Source organism: Procambarus clarkii, chromosome 40 (assembly GCF_040958095.1).
Source record: "Procambarus clarkii isolate CNS0578487 chromosome 40, FALCON_Pclarkii_2.0, whole genome shotgun sequence".
NCBI lineage: Eukaryota > Metazoa > Arthropoda > Malacostraca > Decapoda > Cambaridae > Procambarus > Procambarus clarkii.
Genome location: NC_091189.1, coordinates 8030234 through 8041298, shown reverse-complemented (window position 1 = coordinate 8041298; position 11065 = coordinate 8030234). Strand labels below are relative to the sequence as shown.

General features: G+C 42.7%; 1 long non-coding RNA gene across 1 annotated transcript in view; it reads right to left on the bottom strand.

Annotated features, from left to right (window-relative positions):
* Positions 1-1596: 1596 nt before the first annotated feature.
* The window catches only part of LOC138372919 (uncharacterized), a 404620-nt gene continuing 395151 nt past the window's right edge, over positions 1597-11065 (bottom strand). Inside the window, exon 3 of the long non-coding RNA XR_011230974.1 lies at positions 1597-2481. This is a non-coding gene — a long non-coding RNA (uncharacterized lncRNA). The remainder of the gene's footprint in view (positions 2482-11065) is intronic.

The following is an 11065-nucleotide window of genomic DNA, read 5'->3' as shown; positions in this document are numbered from 1 at the left end:
TATATATATATATATATATATATATATATATATATATATATATGTAACCGTAAATTATATATATAATGCTAAAAATTTGAAAAATAATGATATTTACTCAGCAAAAACTAACTAAAACTCATCGGTACAAAATTAAGTTATTAAAATCAATTACAATTAAATGACTAAAATATATTTTATAAGACTAAAATGTATACAAAAAAATTTAAGATATATACAGAATATCAAATGAAACGTTAATACCTAACTACCTACTGAGAAAAGGAGAAGAATAATTGAATGGAGGACCCGTAGTTGTTTAATTCAGGTCTCATTTTACCGATATAAATAAGTTCTAAAATGTTAAAGTCTAGCGAATGAGAACTGGAAGTCTGTACTGTGAAAACAGTGTCAGTAAAGGGTGACTTATGACTTCACTGTGAGCCATACAAACAAATCAAATCAAATCAAATGTATATTTAGGTAAGGTACATACATACAAGAGATTTTACAAAGAGTGAATACATACATTCACAAGGACGTGAATGGAACTCTTCGAAATTAAAGAGCAATGATGGTGAATGAATTGTTGTCGTTGTATTTCCATCTGCTGTTATGGGCAATTTCAGGTGACTTGTTCTGCCGTCTGAGTACTTTTACATTGTCAGATTGCCAGAGTCGTTGTCGTAACCATTACCGCGAGTGGTTGGCGATAAACAAACTAATCAACAGAACATTCGTATAACCACTCTCTCGTACCATGTCCAATTATAGCCACCAATCAGCAGTAATCACCAATAATTGCTTGTGATATTCTCCGTCTATTCCTCACGTGGTTCTGTATTTTTATTATTATGTATTTAGATACCTTATATTCCTGCTCGTTACTGTATGTTGTGTTCTTTGGAAATACAGCTTCTTGTATTATGTATTTGTTGTGTGTGTATATATATATATATATATATATATATATATATATATATATATATATATATATATATATATATATATATATATATTTTTTTTTTTTTTTCACCAAGTGCAGTTTTAGGGGACCCATACCCTCGGAGAAGAGAATATAAGTGTATTCAAGAAGGCTGTGGATTCGCCCTGAAGAATATTTTCTTCTACCATCCCTGCTCTTTTTTTCATTATTTTTTACAATATGATTTATTTATTTGATTTATCTCATTGTGTTAAGAGTTTACAGAAAACACATACATCACAGCAATCAATGTTCGAAGACTTGAGGTATACTGGCAGCAAGTTTTCATTTAATGTTTCATTCAATATGACTGCATGTTCCGTGTTGATTATCTTCTAGTTTAGGGCTTCTATATATCTCTGACTAGTGCTCTTGCATCTGGGTTTAACTGGAAGAGGATTTCCCCGCATGTCATCTTTGTTCAAGGCTTGACTAAAAGAACCAAAACTAACCGTGAGTTACTTTTTGGATAATGTTAATTGATAATACTAATCCATTAACCACGTCATTTGAGTAAATGTCATTACTCTAATGACATATAATGGCGAAAATGACAGGAAAGTAAACCGTAATCATAATAATATTATTCCCCCCACCCCCGGCAGGAAGCATTTTCTTTAGTTCCTTGAGGAAAATGTTTCCTGCGAATTACGTTTGACAATGACCTAAGGACCAACTTGGGGAGTTATGACAGTGTGTAGACGAACGGTATATATCTCTCTCTCTCTTCCCAACTGGGAATAATAAGCAGTAATGAAGAGCGGCTTCAATATAGACATTACTCACGGGAACACTCCCTGGGCTCGTCGGTCCTGTCGCTGCAGTCTGGCGAGCCATCGCAGTAGGCGTCGGCGGGGACGCACTCGTAGTTCCCGCAGGTGAACTCTGAGATGCGGCAGCCTAGGGCTCGTGCCTGCAGCAGCGCCACCACCACCACCAACAGCAACACTCGCACGGACCGCAGCTGCTCTACCACCACACACTGCTGCGGCTGCTGCTGCTGCTTGTCGTGCTGCTGCGGCTGCTGCTGCTGCTGCTGCTGCTTGTCGTGTTGCTGCGGCGCCGCTCGTTGGCAGTGTTGATGCCCTTGTTGTGGGTTCTGTTTTGCATATAGCTCTGGGGAGTTGCACTTTGCACACAGTTGTTGGGGGTTCTGTTTTGCCAACACCTGTTGAGGCTTCTGGTGTGTACACGGCTGGTGATGCTGGTGCTTCTTTGTCCAATGTTGGTGTTGTTGGCGCTTGTGTTGGTGTTCTTGTTGTTTGTGCTCTTGTTGATAGTGTCCTTGCCAGTGTTGTGGTTGTTGTTCCGCGTCTCCTTGGTGTTGCTGGAGCAGGCAGGGTCTTTGTGCTGGCTGGTGTGGCTGGTAGTGAAGTGTATCTTCCTGGTGGTGGTGGTGGTGATGGTGACTATAGTGGTGATGGTGACGGTGATGGTGGTGACGGTGATGACTCTGGTGGCGGTTAACACTGGTGGTGGCAGCGGCGGTGGTGGTGTTGATCTTCATTGAAGATAATCTGAAAAGAGAAAAAACACATTGCTTTAATTCACATATTTATGTTTCATTAAATACCCGTATATTGTGTGTCCTCCAAGTGTACTGGTAATGACTTGTTGTGGGTGAAAAAGGAATTGAAAATAATAACATTTAGACATAAAACATGAAACAGTGACTAAACAAGATGCATTCGAAGAACAAAGTTAAAAGTTATCGCAAAAGAGGAAGCACCGCTTGTGCTTTGTAGGTCTCATTATAAGACAAAGACAGTAATATTCTATCCACTTTGTCCCAAAGGCCAGTTTTAGTTCTTCTGCAGAAGTTTACACGTTCAGTGTACCTGTACACTGTACTTATGCTGTGTTCTGTACAGATTCAGTGTACTGTTACCTTGAGGTTATCTTGAGATGATTTCGGGGCTTTAGTGTCCCCGCGGCCCGGTCCTCGACCAGGCCTCCACCCCCAGGAAGCTGCCCGTGACAGCTGACTAACACCCAGGTACCTATTTTACTGCTAGGTAACAGGGGCATAGGGTGAAAGAAACTCTGCCCATTGTTTCTCGCCGGCGCCTGGGATCGAACCCAGGACCACAGGATCACAAGTCCAGCGTGTTGTCCACTCGGCCGACCGGCTCCCCCGGTACTGTACCTATACATTGAACCTGTATGCTGTACCTGTACGCTGTGCCTCTACGTTGTACCTGTAATGGATAAAAAATAGGGATTAAAGACAATAATATCGTGCTGAAAGTCAACCGTAAATTTGGGTTATAGTTTACGATGAATATCTGCATTCTTGATTGGAGGTTTTACATGGAGGTGTTTTGAACTGGAGAAGATTCTTAATGTATTCTGTTTACTGGCGTTGATATTGGCTTGAGAGTCACGTTTGTTTACCCCTGCTTCTCTTACAGTCTGTCTTGTATTATTCTACGTAAATATCTTCTACCATCTGGAGGGTGAAGAAACACTAGATCACTTAATCTTTCCATTTTTATTGGTCGACGTTTCGTCAGTAATGTGACATCTTCAGGAGTACACTGTTCAACTGACACAGCTATACTGAGCTTAAAAGGATATTGTTATTTTAGATTTAGCTGCTCAGAACAAAATGTCTATGTAACACGGACTATAGTGAGCCCGTAATTGAGTTCGGTTATTCGCGATAACCTTGTTACTGTGATATTTGGGTTAAAGTTTTAAATGGAGGTGGTGTTTCTCGTTTTCTCCCGTTCCTTTTCCGCTTCTGTTTTAACACACTGGTTTTAGTCTTGTTTTAATAAACATTATCTTGGTGGCGGATATAGATGCAGTGTTCACTAGTGTGTCCAATTCTTCAACTGCTTTTCTAATCATTGCAGTCGCTGTGGATTTTGCATCTAATACAGCTGCTCTCGTTGAATTAATGTTGAGTTTGATGCTTACAAGGAGAAATCTAGACATTTATAAGTGTGGGTACATCTCACTATACGATTAACTTAACCCCCTTAATCATAGGGAGCACTGAAGGATAATGTGAAGTGATTGTTGCCTGACTCCGGCTTCTAGCTGTCCGCCAGATCATACATCTTCCCTCTGGATCAGTGGAGGACCATCGAACAGCTGTATGCTCGAAGTCGAATTCATCTTGATGTTGATTACTGATGTCAGCTCCCTAATGAACACAGCCTCAAGCGTACGAAGCCTCCTACGATCGTCGGTGCGTGTGATTATTGACGTATGTTCTACGTGAAAACGAAATAAATGTGAAATATATACACATACAACCCATTCGTTTCACTTTCTTTTGGTGTCTTTTAAAGAAAGCTGCGGGACACCTTTCTTCACCACCACCATCACTCCTTAGCCTCCTACCAGCCAATCAGGTGTCGAGAACCAAGCCTGATTCGAGCTGATTGGTCCATCCAGCGGGATGAGAAGGGGGGAAGGTTAGAGACACGCTGACAACGCAGTTAATTCGGTGGATGAATGGCCTTAGTGCACCCACGGTCGGCAGAGCAAGACCGGCAGTAATTAAGCCCCGTGCTATTGTTCCTCGGGAAATGCTTGCACACGTAAGCCAGAAGACAAATTAGGCTGTGCTGAGAGGCGCGGTAGGACGCATTAAGATTATGAGGACTCAGGACACATCAAGACACATAGGGAGAAACACAACGATAAGATATGTGGCCTTGATCGGAAATGGTGAGACTCGGTGACAGATAATGTAGGATATATGGATAAAATCCTCGACAGGAGTCTGGAATCACTGACACAGTAGGACATTTGATCTCCTATCGATTGTCTCGCTCACCAGTTAACATAATGTCATCGAATCCAGGTTCAGATTAAATCTTTCAATTTTCAGTCTGATTTCTTGGTGTTTTTCCCTTATATAGCGTCGGATTTTGTAGAATAAAGCTTAAACGATGGGGTGCCAGGAGAGGACACTGTACATTAGGAATCGAAGGAGTCTACAAGGCTAACTCTCTCTCTCTCTCTCTCTCTCTCTCTCTCTCTCTCTCTCTCTCTCTCTCTCTCTCTCTCTCTCTCTCTCTCTCTCTCTCTCTCTCTCTCTCTCTCTCTCTCTCTCAGCTATTCTAGCTGATGTAAGTGATGTTGTCATGTAGCTTTGATCGCAGATGGTTTCAGTCTGGTACATTTGATATCACAGTCTCTCTGATGGCCTTGGTAAATCTGTCACATTTCTGGTTGTGACTTGCCTGCCTTTATGTTTCAAAGGCAGATGCATGACTTTGTTATGAGAGCGCGTTCATTTGGTGCCATGTATTTATGTGTTTGTTTGTATGTGTGTGTGTATTTATTAACGTATGTATGTTTCGTATATGTACGTTGGTGCGTGTTTTCTTGCGTATTTTTGTGCGTTTGTGTTCTTTTTTTTTTGTATTTTTGTCTGTTTGTGTATGTGTATGTTTGTGTGCTCAAATATATACTGATAAAAAGAGAGACGAAGGAACTGCGGAAAAGTGAGATGAGAGAGAGAGAGAGAGAGAGAGAGAGAGAGAGAGAGAGAGAGAGAGAGAGAGAGAGAGAGAGAGAGAGAGAGAGAGAGAGAGAGAGAGAGAGAGAGAGAGAGAGACCCATAGCCGGGAACTATTGGGTACAAGCTCTCAACAAACTTGAGGAAATTTTTTGACAGCTCGAATAACGTGATATTGAAATGGTCTCATAGACTTCTCGTTTTCTTTGTCGGTGGTAATGAGTCTGCCAGGGGGGACAAATGTAGGTCAGGACTGGGCCTCACTCGCGAGGAGAACCGCACCAACACTTTGTTTTCTTTGTATACAAGAGTTCTTACATTCTTGTAAAGCCATTAACACGCTTAGCGTTTCGGTCAGGTCCTTAATCTTAATTTTCCCTGGAATACGACCCGTCAAATCGTTAAACAACCTGGTACCTATTCACAGCTGGGTAAACAGAGGCGTACAGTTAAGGATTGGTGCCTAGTCAATCCTCCCCGGCCAGGATACAAGCCCAGGCCAAATCGCTTGCGAAGCGCGGGGCAAGTGTGTTACCAATGCTCTATGGAGACTGATAATTAAGGAAGAAGGAAATTGCAGAAAATTCTATATTATGCAAGAGAGAGGGAGATAGTGAAAAGGATGATTGAGTCAGATATAGAAAGTGAGCCGAGAGAGAAATATAGATTGAGATTAATTGTGGAGAAAAATATAATAATATTAAATGAGAGAGGAAACAGCAGTTGACCATTCATCAACCCAATAGCTCTTTTCCCAAGGTAGATTGATAAGGCATTTGTTGATAGAGATTGTGTTTGTAGGTTATAGATGGGTCGGCCAGGCCTAGTTTATTGGTATAGGAAGAAAAGGTAGAAGAGGAGGAGGAAGAAGAAATCATTTTTACGAGCCGTATAATGCTTTACCTTGTTTGTAACTGATAATTTTCCTGTGGGGAGACGAGACGGGTATAGCGTTGCTGCTGCAGAGGTGACCAACAGTGTGATTGATCACACCGTCAACTTGACGGCCACTGTGTCTAGTGACTCTCACTGGATACGAACCCTGGGACTTATAATGAGTCATTCCACTCAGATGAGCTCCTCATCTTGTATTAGAGAGCTGATGCTTCAAGTGCTTCATAAGGTAAAGAGTATTAAACAGGAAATGTTTCTTAAGTTTTTCCACAATAGCCTTATAGCAGCTTAAATGACACTGACTCTCAGATGTGCAACTTTAAGCACGTGGAAGTGGCGGCAGCTCAAGTATCATACGCGTCCAGTATCTTTGGCCAAACGTTTGCAGGAGATCTGCTCTGACACGCTTCAATCGTGACGTTGTTTGTAGTGAAATTACTTTTGTAATCATGATGGCTCACTTCTGGGATGATTTAAAAGGTGTATCTGCGTACGTACGCTCGTATGTGTTGAGTTATACGATGGGATTTAGCTCTTGAGATCCTACCTCTAGGTATGGGCTGTGTGGCGAAGTGAGTGCCTGAACATTGAAGAAGTAAGTGGCTGCTTACGTCCTGATTCGTGTGAACCCACAGTTTCCACTTGTGTCTTCTCACGCTGTTCAGTAGTCCCTGGCAACTTTGTCGCGTCTCTAATTGTCTTGTTGTTAACCTCTAGACTGCCTCAATTGCCCAGTTTGGGCACGGTGTAGGGCACGGGTCCCGTGCTGGTGTTCGACTCCAGTACTAGTCTCATACACGTGGTTAGCTCACTTCTCGGTGATTCTTAGCCTGTGTTCATGGAGTCTATTCTTACTGTTAATAGCATTGCGAGTATGCGTGTGTGTGCGTGTGTGCGTGTGTGTGTGTGTGTGTGTGTGTATGTGGGCATGCAGATACACCAAGCTGTACCCATCTCGCTCCCTCCTCTCACCCTTAATCGACTGATCTACCTATTCAGCAACCCCTTGATTGATCTCTTATCTGCTTTTGACTTTATTTATAAAGATGGCCTCCACTCTACTCTCTTCTTCATTCCACTGTTCCACAAATTCAATACTGAAAATATTCTGTATAGATCATTTGGATATTTAGTTTTAATTTTTGTGTCCCCTTATTCTGCAGTATCCCCAAAGTGAAACTGGTTGTGTTATCGATTCCCCAAGGTATTTCGTAATTCGGGATCATATCTCCACTGCAATTTTACCAGCTTCGTATTCACCTAGTTGTGCTTGCGGGATTGAGCTTTGGCTCCTTGGTCCCACCTATCGACTGTCAATCAACTGGTGTAAAATCTTGAGCTTATTGGCCAAGATTGGGCTCTATCAAATCTACATTTCAAACTGTGTATTGAGTCTGTCTCCACCACTTCACTGCTTAATGAATTCCATTTATTAACTACTCTGACACTGACAAAATTATTTCTAATGTCTCTGTGGCTCAATTGGGTACTAAGATTCCTCCTGCGTCCCATGGTTCGTGTTCCACTCATGCTAAATAATTTGTTTTTGTTCACCCTGTCAATTCCTTTGAGAATTTTGTAGGTGGTGATCATGTCTCCCTTTGCTCTTCTGTCTTCCAAGGACGTGAGGTTTAGTTCCCGTTGCCTTTCCTCGTAGCTCATTCCTCTCAGTTCTGGGATTAGTTTGGTGGCGTACCTCCGAATCTTCTCTAACTTTGTCTTGTGTTTAACTAGGTATAGACTTCAGGCTGGAGCTGCATACTCCAGGATTGGTCTGAAGGTGTGTGTGTTTGTGTGTGTGTTTGTGTGTGACTGTGTGTGTGTGTGTGTATGAGTGTGTGTGTGTGTGTGTGTGTGTGTGTGTGTGTGTGTGTGTGTGTGTGTGTGTGTGTGTGTGTGTGTGTGTGTGTGTGTGTGTGTGTGTGTGTGTGTGTACTCACCTAGTTGTGTTTGCGGGGGTTGAGCTCTGGCTCTTTGGTCCCGCCACTCAACCGTCAATCAACTGATGTACAGATTCCTGAGCCTACTGGGCTCTGTCATATCTACATTTGAAACTGTGTATGGAGTCAGCCTCCCCCACATCACTTCCTAGTGCATTGTGTGTGTGTGTGTGTGTGTGTGTGTATGTGTGTGTGTGTGTGTGTGTGTGTGTGTGTGTGTGTGTGTGTGTGTGTGTGTGTGTGTGTGTGTGTGTGTGTGTGTGTGTGTGTGTGTGTGTATGAGTGTGTGTGTGTGTGTGTGTGTGTGTGTGTGTGTGTGTGTGTGTGTGTGTGTGTGTGTGTGTGTGTGTGTGTGTGTGTGTGTATGTGTGCGTGTGTGTGTGTAATACCGTAGTTGAGTGAGAGGGCAAGAGATCCATCTCTGAGGAAGGTGTTGTGGTGTGGGTGGCGTCTCGGACCCTTGTTGGCTGTGATTAATGAACACAAGTTGTCGGACCCTCGAACCACAGAGGCAAAGTTTCACTCTCCATGTCTGCCCCTTCTTTCTTTCCTCTTGCTTCTTCCCACTTTCCTAGTTCTCTCTATTCTCTCTTTCTCTGTCCATCTTATCTTTATATCTTGCTTCATATCCCTCTTTTCTTATGTTTTTTTCCCCAAACCGGTTTCATCGTATTATTTAATATATTATCTCTATTTCCGTTTTTCATCCCTATTTCATCTATTATCTCTTTGTCTCTCTTGATACGCTAAATGATAATATAGATGTCAATTCGTATGTCATCAAGTCAAATAATGCAAATTATTGAACCGTTAAAGTTAAATACACACACACACACACACACACACACACACACACACACACACACACACACACACACACACACACACACACACACACACACACACACACACACACACACACACACACACACACACACACACACACACACACACACACACACACTCACACACACACGATAATCAGTGCGACACAACAATGTTCCAATGAGTGGATGGAACAACTGGTGAGAAATGCGCCCGAAGTACATGATGATGCTGGGTGCTGGGAGTCATAACACGTCCCAACAGTTTTAGACAATCGTTTTCTGAATGCTTATAGTACTGAACAGCCAGGGGCACGGTACCCTGGCGGACCAGGTTCGAATCCTTCAAGGGTCGTATTGTTGTACAATGGCTTGACTCAGGACCATTCAAGCTATGTATCTATATATATACATATTACCCATTTATTCATAATGATAATTTTTGTTAGAAATTTGCAACTGTGAGTGAAATAAACACATTAGGACTCAACTCACTTTCCTGCCTTTACGCCATATGAGGATTCATTATTTGAGCGCGAGCTGGTGATTGGCTGGACAAGGCACGCCAAGAGCCCTTATTGGCTGAGAGCCTATCCCGGTAAGCCTCTCACAACAGATGAACTTAAACTTTAGCCAATTACAGCTTGGTCTGGCTAAAGTGGCTCGGTGTGCAGCTAAGTGGTAAGTGGCTAGAAAGATCACTTTAATTTGAACCAGTTTGCAAGTTTGATCGATTTAAGGCTTCTATTTATGCACTTGTAATAATATATTTGCTTGTTTGGGGAGTAGATGTATGCAAATTTTTGCGAGACGAAGAAGCTTAGCCGCAAGACCGAGTCGCTTGGGCACAAGTTCAAGCATGTTTATTGAGATAAGAAAGAAGTACATCTCAAAGGGATAGAGTAGCTTAGGCTATTTCTACCCCTCCCCCCCCCCCCCCTTCCCACCGCTTGGGCATGTTTTCTTACAGATGATGCTTGTGTTCATCTATGTCAATAAATAGATACTCAAGAGTTAGTGAGTTGTTGTGGGTAGCATCCTGGGAAAAAGACCAGTAGTGGGCCTAGAGGGACCTGGTTAGGTCTAATTGGTGTTCTGTTCCAGACAATGAGAAAATTATCAGTATTTCATAATTATTATTAATTTTTTCCATACTTTTTTTTTATTTAAGTTTGTTACTCAGGATCTAAATATTTATGTAAGAAAAAAAATATGAATATTTATTGAAAATTTGCTAACTCGAAAAAAAATTAATTGGATTCACGGAATACATTTTACAAATTTGGCAAATTACGAACCGTTATTTACGGTCTTTTGATAAAAAAATAGACGAAATAATATTTAATTCAGATCCCGACAGATTGCGATTCACAGACTTGCAATACAGTTATTCGTTCAATGGGAGGGAGTGAGGACCCAGACTGGAATGGTGGGAATGGGAATTCTGACACTTGGGGGGGGGGGGGGAGGGGTAAAGAAAGGGGGGGGGTATGATGGTGAGGGGGGAGGGGGGAAGCGGAGGGTGGGGGTAAGGGGGGGGGGGTGATAGTGGGCCTCGGTACTGATATTGTGGTTCTAACTTAGTTATTATTGCAATATTCAGCCATGTTGAGGTAGTAGATGGGGCTATAATAGCGTCATGTGTGTGCTGCCAGCAGTTGTGGCGGCGTCAGGTGTGTGTTGCCAGCAGTTGTGGCGGCGTTAGGTGTGTGTTGCCTGCAGTTGTGGCGGCGTCAGGTCTGTTGCCAGCAGTTGTGGCGGCGTCAGGTGTGTGTTGCCAGCAGTTGTGGCGGCGTCAGGTGTGTGTTGCCAGCAGTTGTGGCGGCGTCAGGTGTGTGTTGCCAGCAGTTGTGGCGGCGTCAGGTGTGTTGCCAGCAGTTGTGGCGGCGTCAGGTGTGAGTTGCCAGCAGTTGTAGCGGCGTCATGTGTGTGTGTTGCCAGCAGTGGTGGCGGTGTCAGGTGTGTT